Here is a 16,550-nt window from a genome sequence, read left to right as displayed (position 1 = left end):
CCTCTTAGCCCATATTCTTGCAACCATTCTGCGTAAATGCTCTCAGATGGCATCACTCATCTCTGAATGATCAATCACTCAGAAATGGTAATGGATGAGAAACAATTCAAACTTGACTTTTGATTGAAAAACCCTAAGCCAAATGCACTTCAGTAAAAAACAACAAATCAAGCTCATTCACCACATGGCAGGCCTGGAGAATTCATACCACTTTTTTTTTTTTTTGGCTCCTGTCTCCTGGTTGTGTAGTTTCAAGTTATCACATTCTGCCTGTCCCCACATGTTTGCTCCTGTAATTTTCACCTCCTGCCTTAAACTCTCATGTGCGGACAAGAGCAGTTAATCCCAGGGACAACTGCAGTTGCAAAATTCACGATCGAGATAGCCTGACAGGCAGACCGAAGAAACTGCAGCATGAAAGAAAGACGATACCGGCAACTGTGACACAATTCATCCACATCATATTTTTCTTCAAAAGTTAGTTGCTGGTTTATGCACTTATCAGATTTTTTTTTTCTCCCTCATTTAATGGATGTTCTTAGTTAGTTTCTCTGTAGAGCTCACCTATGGAAAGCTGAGGTGACTCTGAGAGCACCTGGCTGTCAGCTGTCCCTAGACCACTGCAGGACTTGTTGCTGTGGTTCTAGCACCTGCGACAGCTTGTACTCCCAGTTCTCTCTCTCTGTCACCTGTGGGTACCCAAACATACAATCCTGGATGGCAAAATGTAAGAAAAAACAAAATGCAATCAATTTGTCTGGGCAGGCAGAGCCCTCCTCATCCCATAGACATAGAACAGACAATATTGTTTTGATGAAGCCTTTTCACCTGGAAACACAGGGACAGGGGAACAAAATAATTTCATTAATTCCTGTCACTTTTGTAAATTGTCTCATTTTTCTCTGTTTCCTTTCGGGATCCTCCTATCTCAAGCTAAAATCCCCAGAGCTACAGAGATACCCTCCTTTCACTGCCTATATCAATGCCAGCCTGAGAGAGTCTGGAAAAATCACAGTAGTACTACTCAGGACGTGGCTGACAATACCTTTTCAGCTTTGTGTGATGTTGATGGAAGTACATCAAAATATTGCCACAGTATTCAGTCTTTGAATAACGGGTGAGATGGCGGAGGCAGGATTTTTTTCTGTCTTTCTCAGCCTTGCTGGCCCTCCTCTGTAGACCAGCTCCTCCATAAGGTGTGCAGCTGCGATGATCTCACTGAAGAGCCAGCACTTTTCCCTAGAAGATCTCACCTTCTGATGGATATGGCAAAAGAAGGTGCCCTGCTCTGGCACATTGCTGTGGAGAGCTGGGGCATTGCCTGTTGTGGGGAGGAAAAGAGGAGACTGCTTTCCTCTCCTCCCTCTCGTCCTTGAGTGGCACCCAGGAAGATGCTACTTGCCCGGCTCCAGCAGGGAATAGAGAGAGAACAGGGCAGAGGCAGCTCTGAGGTCAGAATGGGTGACCTGCAGATCCAGAGTGGTGTCTGTACTGTATCAACTCACTTTGGTCTCGTCTGCAGTGGGACTGCAATCCTGGACACGTTAGCAGGAACTCTGTCCACCAGCAGCGTAGGTCCCAAGCAGGGAACCGTGTTCTTCTGCAGGCTCTAGCACCTACCACAGGGTGACACCTGGAGCTTTGACATCCAGATCAGATTTGACTTGTCATGCTGAGCTGAATGTCGTGTTTCTCCTCACTCTAATTCGGTATCACGCTCTCATGCAGCACTGCAGCACTCTGCTAAACGACACGAGGTTATCCTGACTGGATATCACTGCTGGATTGACTGTTATCTGTATGGACAGGAGTGCAGACCTTGCACTTCTTTTGATTACAGTTACTACACACATTAGGAGACAATTTTGCAAAAGCCATATTGAAGATTCTTCAGTTCAAGTTCTGCCTCTTTTGGTGAGCTGCAATGGCAGGAGGCCAGCTGGTCTTATGGCCCGCGAGACAAATGGTGGAGAAATTTCTGGATTCCCCAGATGCATTATTTTGGTTTAATTTCATAATATTCAACTCGATTAGTCTATTCCTTGCCTTACCTCCTGACGTTAGGCTTCTTAGAAAGTAATACGTACCCATGGCTACTGGTGGGGTTTTGTAGGATTAGTTTAGCAGCATTTTTCCCTTGGTCACACACACACACTACACCTGAGGATTCAGGTTATAAACCATTTCATGTATGGGCTGATATCTCTATCTGGTGGGGTAAATATTAATATAAAAGCACTAATCTGCACTTAATGTTGTCTTTCCCCAGGCCCAGAATAGCAGCTTCAGCTATGCAGCCATAGCTGTGGAGCAAGAGAGCACAGGTATATCAGTTCATGCAGGAAAGATGCATGCCCTATTTAAAATCCCAAATGGAAGTGCAAGAGGAAAAACAGGAGTAACAAACCCCATTTTCTCTTTCCAACAAATACCAAAGTTTGCCTTCAGGTCTAAATTTCTGATGGTAACTGTAGGATATGTTCCTGTTTCAGATGGTAAGAAAATCCCAGGATGATATCTGTGTATCATACAAGTTCTGCTCTCTACAGGAGGAAAATATGATTTAAAGAGCCAAGGAATATCTAAGCACTAAACTTTAAAAGAGGAAGTTGTAGACTCTGAATAGCTACAGCACTCTTTTATAGGCACTAGTCTATCAATGATTAGCTAAAGGCTTTACAGTTAAAAATGTGTCACTGTGTTTTGTAACTAAAGATAGAAACATAAATACCCGGGACTCAATCCACAAAGACTTAAAAGACCCTGCTTCAGTGAGGGCAAGAGCACGTGTCAGGGGTGCACGTATCATATCCTGGAACCAAGAGTTTATGAAAGAAGTGTTGACCTCGTGGCTTGAATACACTGTCAGCAGCTGGTGGAAGCCTGTGGGGAGAGCATTGTGCAAGCTGCTGTCTTCAGATATTTATTTCCGTAATTTTTCCTTCTTTTTTCCCCCCTCTGTCACAAGCTCCGTATTGAATTACAATGCCTTTTAATTAGAACACCTATTATCAGAAAGGACTCGCAAGCTGCCTTCTACTTCACCCTCCCATTATTTCTGGTAAGGCCATTCCCAGCCACGTAGCATCCCATGCTTTATCCAGGCTAGATATTCTGAGCAATGTAGTTTCCACTCTTAAGGAAGGATCCTAAAAACACAACATACAGTGGTACTAGGTCAGACCAGCAGCCCATCTCCCTGGGACCTGTTTCTGACTGTGGCCAACAGCAAATGCCTACACAAGAGCCTACAGCAAATGCCTACACAACAGCCTACAGCAAATGCCTACAAGAGTAGAAGGGGATACTTTCCCAGAATACTCTCACACATTTTGCAGCTCAGTGACTTCCTGGGCCAAAGGTCTTTGTACTTGATAACCTGCAGTGGATTTTTCTCCCATGACGTTGCACATTTGTGTTCTGCACCTGTGCAGACTTTTCACATCCACAGCCTCCTACAGCAAGGAGATCTGCATTTTATGAGAAAAGCACCTCTTCTTGCCTGTTGGAACAGAGCAGCTACTAATCTTTTTTGATGCTCTTTGTGCTGATGCTGGAAGAGGCAAAGAACTGTCATTCACTAGTCAGCTTTTCCGTGCCTCTCAGGATTTTAAAAACCTTTGTCAGATCTTTCTTCAGCGACTCTTTCCCAGGCTGATGAGCCCTATCTGACTTGCTGCTTCTTGTCCTGTTCCATTGACCCTTCTCCAAACTTTCCCAGATTCCTTCATCAATTCTGACACCAGTACGTGATATTGAAGTGAGATGCCTAAGAGTTAATGAAGTGCCTCCAGGGCACTCTGTTTACCTCTCTGTCCCTTTTTCCAGTGTGGCTATTCCTAACAGTACATTTGCTCCTTTGACTACTACTCAGTCAGACCTCAAGAGTCCACTTAAGGACCTGATCAAACTTGAAGATCTCATTTGTGATTAGTTAGAACTGACCATTTGTTTTTATCCTCTGCTGACTATCTTTCAAACAACTGTTCATCCATGAGGACTGAATTTGGTGACAGACTACCAGAAGCCTTTTAGAAGCCTGAACAAACTGTGCATAGGAGCTCCCTTATCTGCCTATGTCCCAATACTTTCAAAGAATTTCAGAAAGTTTGAGGTAGGGCCTGTCTTTGCAAAATTCGTGGTGTCTCCTCCTCGGTATATTCTATTTTTCCTTTCTTTTTCCTACTTCATCTGTGAGTTCTGGCAGAGCTCTTGGGTGGACACCATTCACTCACAGCAAAGTAGGAAGATTAATTTTGCTCTTGTGTCCCACAGCTTCTTCCACTTCAATATCAGGCACTTCAATATCAGACAGATCCTCTACAAGTTCCCCATTATTAAATAAATCCAGGAACATTCTCAAGTTTGTCCATAAAGAGCACATTTTTCTTCTGCCATGGCCTCGCCTTTTCTTTTGAAGCGATAATCGATGGCTCAAGAGACTGCTGAAGTGTTTAAAAAAGGATTGATGAGGTTTTTCTCCATTTACAGCCTGTTCCTCATTCTGGTTTTTGGCCTGCCTTATTTTATTTTTACATTTAACCTGCCAGAGTTTAGACCCTTCCAATTTTACTCACTGGACATAACTCAGCTATTTGAAGGATGCTGTCTCGCTTTTAATAAACACCACTTAATACCTTTGGTTTCCCTTGCCAGGTTCCTTACCCTTTCTCCACCTTTTCTTGATCTGCAGTAGACACTTACTTTGTGTCACTAGTAGTGCCAGCGGCAGGCAAAAAAACCCACTTAAATTGCAAACGCTGTCAGGCAGCAGGTAATTGTGTGTGTGCATCAATGTCCAAAACTGAACTTTTCTAGTCTGGAGCACAAGCCTGCTACTTGCAAGCAGCATCTACTGGTTGTACATTTGATAGCAGCTGGACTAAACAAAAGTGGGAAGAGTGAGCAAGATATTAAGCAGGTTAAAAGCTTTAGTCTTCTTAATTCTTAAATAAACATCAGTATCCAGATCTACTGTGAGTTGTCCTTTACTGTCTCTCAACTATGACAGGTCCTTAACTAGTCTCCATATACCAGCAAGGATTTAATATCTTTGGCTTCCTTCTGCAGTTGCCTCACTAACATGTTTCCTCACTAGGTCAAATGGTCCTTCAAGGGAATTGAACCCAGGCACGTTACATGTGTCTGTCCCCACAAAAGGCAAACGATTCTCACCCCTAACACGTAGTTGCAAGGAATTCTGTCTTGACAGTTCCCACACCGAGTTTTAATTTCTGTCTATCTAGCTATATTCAGAACTGTAAAACAGCTCTGGACCAATAGGTATCAAATGTTTTTCCCTTTGCTTTGGCAGGGTGCCCATCCTGAGAGCAGTGAACAATTTCACTTTTCATGGCTCAATGTGAAGATGAAAAGCTGGCGACTGTACTGAAGACAGCAAGTCCTCTCTTTCATTCTGAATTGCCGAGGGTCCATTCTCCCCTCTTGTTTTGGATTCCTAGTCAAGCACCCGGAGAAGATATTTTCATAATGCTGTAAGAGGCTTAAGGACTCAAGAGCTCAGCTGTCACATTAGCCCAGTGGTCATGGCATACAGGATTTGGTTTCTGCCAGTGGTCAAGTACAGGAGGAAATATGCCCATGCCCGTTCTGAAAGAGCCACTTGTAAAATACTGTAAGAGAAGCGTTCCCTGAAGCAATAGGGTTGGGGTTTTTTCTTTCTTCCTTTCGTTTCCATCTATCTATGTGTCAATCTTTATTTACGTGCTAGCAAAGCTCTAATTTTTACTGTCTGTATCAATGTTTAATTCCTGCTGCATTCCCTACTTTGGATTATCTTGTTCTGCCTGTTTTTTATGTGAGGCCAACTCTTAGGCTCTCCCAAAGGCAGTGCTGTCACCACAGCATGCACCAGTTCTGACACACAAGACCTATCTGGCAGGAAGGCACTGACCTGAGCTCCCTGAGACAGTAATACCTGTTTCCAGAAGCCAGAGGCAGGGGAAGACACACCCAGCTCTTCTGCCCAAAGCATTCTTCTTGCCATCAGGAGCTGAACCCTCCTTATCCCCCTATAATCTCTCCTCCCCTCCCTGCTGCTCATTGTGCACTGAAGGGGACCAGATGTAGTGCTGATGGTTTTTTTAAAACCAAGATGCCAGGATATGCCAACACCGTTAATCTCATCTTTTTCCAAAGGCCATTCAGAAGATAACAGAGTTCTTCAGCCAGAGGAGGATGTGAGTCCTTACCATGCACCACTTGTGACATTCCACCTAAGCTGCCTGGTTTCTATTGGTTTTCTGCTCTGAAGAAGTGACTGTTAATACTGTTTATCCGCTGTAACCCAGATGGAGAAGTTGAAAGGGACCCAGGAACAGAGCTGGGATTCTCACTGTAAATGCCTCACAATAAAATGCGATGTCTTTTTGTTACACGTGTCCAGCCCCATGCACAAGGAGTTCCTGCTCTGCAGATGGGATACTGGGCACTTCGTGCTAAAATAATGAAGACCAGTCATCACCTACTGCACAAGGACTGGACTGTACTCCAGGAGAGAAACTGTCAGGTTGGTAACAGTGCAGATGAACGAAGGAAGATAAACTCTGGAAGCAGGGCTGGTGTCAAAGAGTTAGAGAGAGAGAACACTAATAGTTCAGCCAGAGATTCATTGACATTACTGCAAAGGAATTCTAGCAAGATGGGGTGGACACCCCAGCTCTGGTGAAATGCTAGATCTGCCAGTGACTTGAAAACAGGGTGAAAGAAAAAGTTCCATTCAAGACTCAAGAATAGCTACACAAAGGCTGAGAATAACTCAAGAACATTCAAAGTAGTTATGGTTTGCTAAGAACTGAATGACATCCTTGTAAAGCTAGGCAGGTCAATGGACAGCACAACTGAAGCCTAAATGTTTATGACGATGTGCCGTATGTTATGAGTAATAATTATGCTATTCACAATCTTTATTGAAAACTAAATTAACCAATTACTCAAGACAAAGACCCATTCATTATTGCAGGCAGCTAAGTAAAAACACTCAATGCATTATGCAGTTGAAAGAGCAAACAAAATATTAGAATATGAAAGTAAGAAAGAAAATGACCCTGAAAATACAGTGCCAATATGTACATTGGTAATACAGTTTCCCCTGGAAAATGCACTTAGTTCTAGTCACTTGATCAGAAAAGAAGAATAAAATTAAAGAAAGACTAGAGCGGTCCAGAAGTGGTGATGATAGCTCTTAGACAGCCAGTCTGACTTCCACTTGAAGAAAAATGAAAGTGCAGGATTATTTAACTGTTTATGACACACACAGTGATTTGTGGGAAAGGGGTGACATATTCTCACAGAAGCAGAGACCCCTGCGAAGCTGACTGACTTTATTCAGGTCTCTATAAAAGTACAGGACATGAAGCTGCCATGACAAGATGTACATCGTGGATTCCACATCAGAGGCTGCACAAGTCAGGTCTAACTGAGATATTTTAGAAAATCCCACTAGGTATTTACTGGTGTTTGCAGATATCTGAATACCATTACAAAACACCTTCAGAAAGACCTGTCTGCTGAGTCACAGAGGTTCTTGAAGGAATCAAGAAATGATCTTACAGTATTTTGCCATTGCGTGGCTGGTTTTCCAGACTGATTTAACTATCAGTTAGAAGGTCACAGGACACAGTAAGGATGGGACCAGAATATTTTGTTTCCTGAAGGGCCTCCAGAGCTCATTCTGGCCATGTGCACACCTGCTGTTCTAAGCGCACTTGTCTATAGAATGCAAGTCCTGAGCTCATACTGCTTGATGCAAAGCTGATGGCTAACAGCGCATTGCTTAAGCGTGCTATGATAAAGGATAATGATTTTGCTAAGTGTGGCATGACTAAAAAATATAGCAAGAAAGTTTTCATGTGTTTGGCCTTGGCTGGATCCACATGATATATGAGGAAATAAACAGAGTGGGAACAACCTCTGCATATATCTCAACTATAGAATTTTCTGAAAACAAAGATTTTCATAGGAAAACATCATGTGAAATCCAGTCAACTGAAATTCAGTGCAAATGTATTTTTTAAAGTCAAACTTAAAAATGTGACCTTTAGGTCACTGTACCATTTTCAATTGTAATTAATTTTTTAATGGGAAAAAGCGGAAACACTTAATTTTGAGTCCATCAAAATGCTTGTTTGGACACTGTTGTTTCAATTAACTGCAATTTTTGAGTTTGACTAACTCCAGGGGAGAAGAGGAGAGATGACAAAAGCATTTTTTCCTCTAACATTTTCTCCTTTCTCTGTTTTAAATTAAGATCCAACCGTATGATAGTGCCCCAATATATTTGTATGATCCAAAGCATGATATTGTACTGTTAGTTCCCTAGAGTCCAAAAGAATCCTTCCTACAAGTAACTTCAGGAGTTAAGGCATCTGGATTAGCCTCAGTCCCAGTTCAGTGCTATCCCAAACAGACTTAATCTGATCTACTGACTGTAGTAGATTTCTTCTGGAGAAAAATGGCTGGAGTGACAGCATCTCTCCCCTCCTTACAAATACCGTGAGCATTAATGCAATTCCTAGGAATCAGGACAAAAATCATGGTGGCGAAATGAAAAATTAATGTGTGTGGAGGTGTGGAATATATTATTTCATTATATTCCCCAGGTGTGGAATATAATGGTATACAAAATCAACAGGCTTCTGACTAGTTTCTGCCCCAGTGATGTACAAGCATAGGCCAGTGATGATGGAGGTCTCTGCGCTCAACAGAATGGAGAAAATCCACGGATGAGATAGAGAAAAGGACTGAACGACTGTACTGCATGCATGATAAACCCATTATCAGTTCAGAAATTTTGGCTGTGTTCATTAAAATAAAAGCTCAGTAATGGAGGGGTAATGGTATGTTGCTATCCTCATCATACAAATAAAGCTCAAACAACAGTATTTATTATGGTGTGCTCTAAAAGCACTAATCCACCACAGACCATTGAAACAAGGCTGAGAAACAGAAGTAGGATAGTAATGGAAAGTAGAACATAGAAAAACATGGAGAACAAAGAGGAAAAAATCACCAGGCAACACATTAAGAAATTTCTTGAACATATTAAAACTGAAACGTGTTGTGTTTGCCAGATCATCATGACTTAAGGCTGTAAGAGTCAGCTAAAGAGGATAGAAAGCTAAAGAGACAGGTAAGGAGGAGCAGGAAAGATAAATAAATGATATATTATTGCCCTTGCTATCAGAAAAAAAACCCTGGACATTCTTATCCCAAGGGCACTTGTTTTGAAGCCGTAGTGTGACATTACCGGAGGTAGAAGGTCCTTAAAAAGAGATTAGAGAACAGCCCGAGCAATTTAAAGTGGATCTAAAAGGCTGACAGAACCAGACAGTTCATCACGTCACTCCACAGGCAATAAAGAGAGCACTAATACAGTAGGTTTATGATATATGCATAAAAATGCCACTGGCTTTGAATGACTAAGTCAATGTGTGTCTAATATTATTCCACAGTAATCCCAATCCACCTCTCTCTTACGCATGCACGTGTACTGCAGTCCCAACAGCGTGCCTCGTTTCCCCCTGTGTCAGTCCGTGCAGGGCATGAATCAGAGCTAACCCCTCTTACAGAGAGGCTTGCCTTTTTGCTCAGCGGGCTGCTCCAGAGTCAGCCTCTGATGGGCTGCAACAGCAAAGCCAGTATCGTAAAAGGCAGAGGGATGTCTTCTGTAACCGAAGGCTGGTTAGCCTGACATTAATCCCAGGAAAAAGAATAGGAAAATGACAGGTTTGGGTTGAGGATCAATTAATACAAAATTATAGGACAGGAACATAATTGCTGCCAGTCAATAAGGCTTTGAGGAACACAGATCTTCTTAAATCCAAGTTTCGTTGGCACCCTTTTAGAAGTGAAATATCTGAGCTTTAGAATTAATGTAAAGCATCCATTGATGGATCAAGAATTGCCCAACAGATTTGTAAAAACAGATACCAACAGAGACAGATCATCAGTTCATGAGGAATTCCCCCAGCCCCAGTAAACAACTCACTGTTATCCAATATGTTCATCAATACTCTGTCAGCAAATACAAAAGCACTGTTGGGAAAATTTGCAGAAAATGCACGGATTAACGTAATGGTAAATAATAATCAAGACAAAGCATTTCCCCCAGATTGCTCTCAAACATCTGTGCTTAATACAGCGAAATTCAGACTTATGCATCAAGGCATAAGAAATTCAGGCCACAGGCACAGAAAGGGTACTGCATCCTGCAAAGTATTACTGGCAACTTAATGTGACCTTTCCATTGCACGCTGTGGCAAGGAAGGCTAATGTAACTTCTGCACGTATAAATGAGGAAGTAATAAGTATATGTAAATGTGGAATTTTTTTTCACTGTCTGGCTGTGCTGAGGCTGTTAAAGCAATACTGAATATATGCCAAAAAGAAGGACAAGATACAGAAATAAAGCAGAAAACATATCTTATGACTAAAAACCCACTCTGTTTAAATTATCACAATAAGACTGAGGAATAATTTGATCAATGTGCATAAATACCATATGGAGAAAAATTATGAGTACTTCATCTGGACTTTTAAATCTAACAGAGCAAGACCAAGTAAGGACCAATGAAACTAAAGGTCACTTAAATCCCAACTAGAAATAAGACACAATCTGTGACAAGAGATGTGACCTGCCATGGATCATACTAATAAAAAAAAGGTCTGCTACTCAGCATGTCATTGAGAAAAATAAATCTTGCTAAACACAAGTTTGACTGGCAAACACGGCCCTTCAGAAGAGAATACGTAGGCTTTACATCCAATGTGAAGCATCCCTCAGCTGCACCAAGATTACTTCGCTGAACGTGGCATAAATTTACAGTTTATTATATAGAGGATTTCAAACTGCGTGATCATTTGGAAAGTGACTCCATTTGAACATTTTTTAGGTTCCTATTAAGGTTTTGTAGAGTGACATGGCCTCTGGACAAACAAAGGCAACGGTACAGGTACAGTGAGAGCTAACTGTCAGTGCTGTTATATGGCATTTTGTACTGTACTTTGTAGGCTGCTGTCTTTACCTACAGCCACAACATGAAAGAACCACCATGGACACCTAGTCTAGACTCAATGCCATAATTGCTTTGGCTTTCGCTTGTAACAAATATAACACGGAGAAATCCATTGGGTACAATGGCCCAGGGTGCTGTGTGTACTAACTGTGAAGGATCGATCTATTGGCAGAAATCCTGACTGAGTAAATGATGTTTTAATGCTCTTGGGAGGTCAGCATGCTGCACAATAACTGTTACAGCAAAGTATCTAAAAGCTTAAGATAGGGCCCTTTTTATTAACTTAAGCCTAAATTTAATACTAAATAATACATAATTAACTGATCAATTATTAAAGCTAATAATAAAGCCAATGGTTATGCTGCAAGCTCAGTGTTTCCAAGCAGCATAATTCACACAAAATGTCTTGTACAATCAAAATCTGATTGAAATGTCTTTTCTGGAAGGTGTTTAATGCCATCTCTACCCAGCTGTGCAGAGAACGAATCTTTATATGTGTCTCTCTGCACCCACTTGCTGTCACTTTCTTCTAACAGCCCTTTATGGATCCGTCTCTTCAAAGTCCCAACAAGGTCTGAAAATGCATCCTGCGCAGAACACTGCTGAAATTGATTTGAAGAACTGTGCCTTTCTCTAGGCCAGGAGGAAGTCAAAACTTTTGACTGCAAATTCTTTCCTATTTGGAACTATGGGTTGAATTACTTCAATGCCTGGATAAGCTGCCTCTCTGTTAGAATGAAAACCGACTGATACTGCATACCTGGTGTCATTTCTTTTAACAAAACAATGATCAAATCTGAGTTCAGTGGTTATTTATAATCTATTCAAGAACTACTATCCATAAAAAAAAAAAGTCCTAAAGTTTCCTATAGTCACACTAAGTTGACTGAAATCATGCATTTCAGACATTTAGAATGGGCATCTGTTGCAAGCACAGTCATAGGTCCCATCAATGGTCAACTAAAATCCCAGTGACTTCACTGTTACAGTGTTTGGGCACATGTTCCACTTCGCTACTAGCTTAAAACTGTTTTTTCCATTTCCTTTATCAACATAAGTCTTGGCCAACAAAGAAATCTCATGTCAAAGCTTTGATTTATACAGTTCCTAAACAACCTTCACGTAATTCCTCCTAGAGATACAGGTAAAAGTCCTTTCTGAGCAAAGTATTGCTTCTGCTCCAGTCGGGAGATCACTCTCTTAATTCTATAAGGCAAAAGGTCCTTTATATGCCATAAAAGGTAATTTGTTCTCCTTCCTCCAAATTTCACTCACTGTGTGGATCAACACCAGTCCTTCATAGTGCATGGAAGTTCACTTTGTGGATAAATCATAGAATCATAGGATCATAGAATGGTTTGGGCTGGAAGGGACCTTAAAGATCATCTAGTTCCAACCCCCCCTGCCATGGGCAGGGACACCTCCCACTAGACCAGGCTGCTCAAAGCCCCATCCAGCCTGGCCTTGAACACTTCCAGGGATGGGGCATCCACAGCTTCCCTGGGCAACCTGTTCCAGTGCCTCACCACCCTCCCAGTAAAGAATTTCTTCCTAATATCTAATCTAAAGCTACCGTCTTTCAGTTTGAAATCGTTATCCCATGTCCTATCACCACACTCCCTGATACAGAGTCCCTCCCCATCTCTCCTGTAGGTCCCCTTTAGGTACTGGAAGGCTGCTATAAGGTCTCCCTGGAGCCTTCTCTTCTCCAGGCTGAACAACTCCAACTCTCTCAGCCTGTCCTCATAGGAGAGGTGCTCCAGCCCTCTGATGATATTTGTGGCCCTCCGCTGGACCCGTTCCAACAGGTCCATGTAAAAAACTATGTATAAAACTACGTGGCTGGTTAGTAAAGCATCTGTAGAGATGGCTGACCACCCAGAAAGAAAAGAAATAACAAACTATGCTATTATTACCATGCCTTTGAAGGTAGCTTCAACCCTACCTTGGGATAAATGGAAATCAGCCAAGTCAGAGGAATGATTATAACATGAAACTGAATTTTTGATAAATCCATTTGTTTTCTCACCTCACTTTCTGAGTGCCTTTAGGGAGCTCCCAAGGTGCCCTTTGTGTCACCAGCTCCATTTGTGAGTAGCATCAGGAAAGGTCAGTCCTTGGAGAAACTTTACATCCTTTTGTGTAACAAAGACATACTGTGTCTTAGTTAAAGATACTGATGTCTTGGTAATTCAAGGATAATTATTATCTGAAGTTGTTACAGACAGAGATGTTACACAGGCATCTCATGGAGCCTTCCCTAAAATTCCCAAGTCCAATATAGGCTGAAAAATCACTTCTGTTCCCCAAGTGACAAAGGTACATATAAGCTTCATAAATAAAGCATAAAGAAAGCACTTCCCTTTAAATATAGCTTTTGTTGTAATGCAGCATATAAGTGACTATATTAAAAATGACTTTTATGAAAAATTCAACACACTTGGGGATGTGCAGGAATACTGCGGTTTTTGTCATCAGGCAGTGTGTACTACCCTGACTCAGAGGAATCTCAGGCATTCTCTACCAAGTAATTAATAACCACAACTCCTTACTTTATGACATAGAGGTTGCGTATTTGCTGCATCCAGTTCATTCACCCTTCTTCTAGCAACGCTGTTGGGGCGATGGTTTCTCTGTGCATTTTCTACTGGTGAGGTTACAGGCCTGACTCCCTTCCTTTGATAAGGTTCGGTTAAGTCTTCCTCCTTTTAGTTGAAGAGACATCTAAATAATACTCCCTTTATTGTCTGCTTAGTTGAAGAGCTCACAAGGGATGTTCTCAGCTGATGAGAATTTGTTATCTCCAAACTGATGAATAAGCGATCATCTGTTATTGCCCTTGTGGAGAAATAGCTGTGTTTGCTCTATTGACCCACGCATTTCTCTGCGTGGCTTAAATCATCTGCCTCTCAATTCGGTCTCCCACAACACAGGCACACTGGTGAAATGCTTGCTTTCTGTTCATAACAAATACATCTCCAGTGCATTTCTAATGCAGACTAGGTGAGGTTTTGCAGTTGCCTGATATTCAGCAGCTTCCTTTCTCTTCATTGCTATTCTTCCCAAATGACTAATTTTCACACCACCCAGAGTTAATACCTGTTCTGATACTGTTTCATTCTCTATACCACAAAGTAGCTGTTTTCCATACACCGCCTTAATTGTTCGGCTAGGCCTCTGTAGTTCAACAGACACAAAATTGATTAGATAAGCCCTTAGGCTCAAAGGTCTGGAGAGACATATGTCATCAAAGGCACCATTCTCTTCTTTAAAGCCTTGCAGAATCAATTTCCAGCCAGCCAGACATACCTAAATGTAAAGTTGGAGAAGGCACCAATCCATTTTTACCTCTTCATAATGCCTATCACCAGCGGAGAGGAAGGAACGGTTGGCTGGTAGGTGCACAGGTGTAATAAAAGACTTTAGGTGTTGCTAGGTGAAGCAAATTTGTATTTGCTTTTATTTTGTGGAACAGCATATGGCAGCTTTTCACTAAGTCTGAGGTCAATCAGATTTCTAGGCATAGAATAATTTACATGAGCATCATGAGCATGTCTTTAACCTGCTAATCATTAGGACAGCGCGTTTTTCAGCCTGCGCAGCATGCTTTGCCTTGGTGCCTAGAAGAGCTATCTCCGTTTTCTCTCATGAACCTGCTGAAGTTCACAGCCTCCAGCGTAACCACAACCTGCAAATAGTCGGGGAGTCCACCTAAGGATGCTCTGCTCCATGACCCTGTGACTGCACACCTTTGGCTTCTCAAATCCATGGCAGCCTGTCTTCTGCTGTGAGACAGAAGAGACTCATCAGCTGCATGTTGGCAATCATCAAGAAGCCAAATGAATGGGCAGAAACACAGAGTGAACTACGTCTGAGGTAAAGACAGGCTTTTCGTCTTCTCACACAGAAAGAATGTGAATTAATAAATATTTGGTCTGAAGGACAGATTAGGAACCCTTACTTGTATTTCTCTTATTTTTTGCAGGAACACTCAGTGCTTGAAATGAGAGAGACACCAGAGAGGCTCCTGTAAATGCCCCAAAGGGAACTGAAAAAAGAACAGATGGACTTGCTGTTAGAAGTGGCCATGGGAATAACCACATGAGCAGAGACCAAGAAAATGAAAGAGCTTGAGGGACCTGGGAAATCTTATCAAGGAAGATATTAAGAAAAAAGAGCTTCAAAACCGGACTGTTTAAGCTGTTATGGAGAAACAGGCCAAAGATGCAGGGAATTTTGACAAAGAAGCAGTATCAATAAAGGAGTCCTGAGCCCATGTCCCACCTCTTGCCATACCTTGCCACTGCTATTCTATAGCTTATGGGAGAACCTGTATTTGGGGGAGGCCAATCCGTGAACCAGAGAAACACAGAATTAGCCCTACTCAATGCAGTCTCCTAAAAAAATCACAGCCCACCAGTGAAAGAAAATGGGCATCTGATAATCAGAGATGATGGAGCCCTTTAAGAGGATTCTTTCTGTTGTACTATTTGCAGTCATGCACTTTACTCCTCAGTGCTTTGTATAAAATTTTGCCATTTCCAAATGTGACAGAAACTGCCTATACATTTTGTTCTGGATTGCCCGGCACCTTTTTGTTACCTGAACAAAACACTGCAAAAAGAAGTAATTAATCTAATCAATATTGTGCAGGACACAACAGTGGCATGTGCAGAGAATACTATGTGCTCTTTGCAGGCTTCTTGCAAAGGTGTGCAACTGGAGTGTTGATCTGCTTGAGGGTAGGAAGGCTCTACAGAGGGACCTGGACAGGCTGGATCAATGGGCCAAGGCCATTTGTATGAGGCTTAATAAGGCCAAGTGCCGGGTCCTGCATTTTGGTCACAACTACCCCAAGCAACGCTACAGACTTGGGGAAGAGTGGCTGGAAAGCTGCCCGGCAGAAAAGGACCTGGGGATGCTCGTGGACAGCCAGCTATACATGAGCCAGCAGTGTGCCCAGGTGGCCAAGGCAGCCAACAGCATTCTGGCTTGTATCAGGAGTAGCGTGGCCAGCAGGAGTAGGGAAGTGATCATGCCTCTGTACTCGGCACTGGTGAGGCCTCACCTCAAGTGCGTGTTCAGTTCTGGGCCCCTCTGTACAAGAGGGACACTGAAGTGCTGGAGCGGGTCCAGAGGAGAGCTACCAGGCTGGTGAGGGGTCTGGAGACCAGGTCATATGAGGAGAGGCTGAGGGAGCTGGGCATGTTTAGTTTGGAGAAGAGGAGGCTGAGGGGAGACCTCATTGCCCTCTACAACTACCTGAAAGGAGGTTGGAGAGAGGTGGGGGTTGGCCTCTTCTCCCAGGTGAAGAATGACAGGACCAGAGGAAATGGTCTGAAGCTGCGGCAGGGGAGGCTTAGGTTAGATATTAGGAAGAATTACTTTACTGAAAGAGTGGTCAGGCACTGGAACAGCCTGCCCAGGGAGCTGGTTGAGTCACCATCCCTAGAGGTATTTAAGAAATGTGTAGATTTGGCACTTCAGGGTATGCTCTAGTGACAGAGATTGTAG

At 42.5% G+C, this 16,550-nt stretch overlaps 1 protein-coding gene across 3 annotated transcripts in view; it reads right to left on the bottom strand.

Annotated features, from left to right (window-relative positions):
• CASR (calcium sensing receptor) overlaps window positions 1–16,550 on the bottom strand; it is an 81,479-nt gene that overhangs the window by 11,802 nt on the left and 53,127 nt on the right. The gene's annotated exons all lie outside the window — the stretch shown is intronic.

The sequence above is a fragment of the Chroicocephalus ridibundus genome, chromosome 1 (genome assembly GCF_963924245.1).
Source record: "Chroicocephalus ridibundus chromosome 1, bChrRid1.1, whole genome shotgun sequence".
Lineage (NCBI taxonomy): Eukaryota > Metazoa > Chordata > Aves > Charadriiformes > Laridae > Chroicocephalus > Chroicocephalus ridibundus.
Note: the sequence above shows the minus strand (reverse complement) of the source record. Positions and strands in the feature narration are given on the sequence as shown.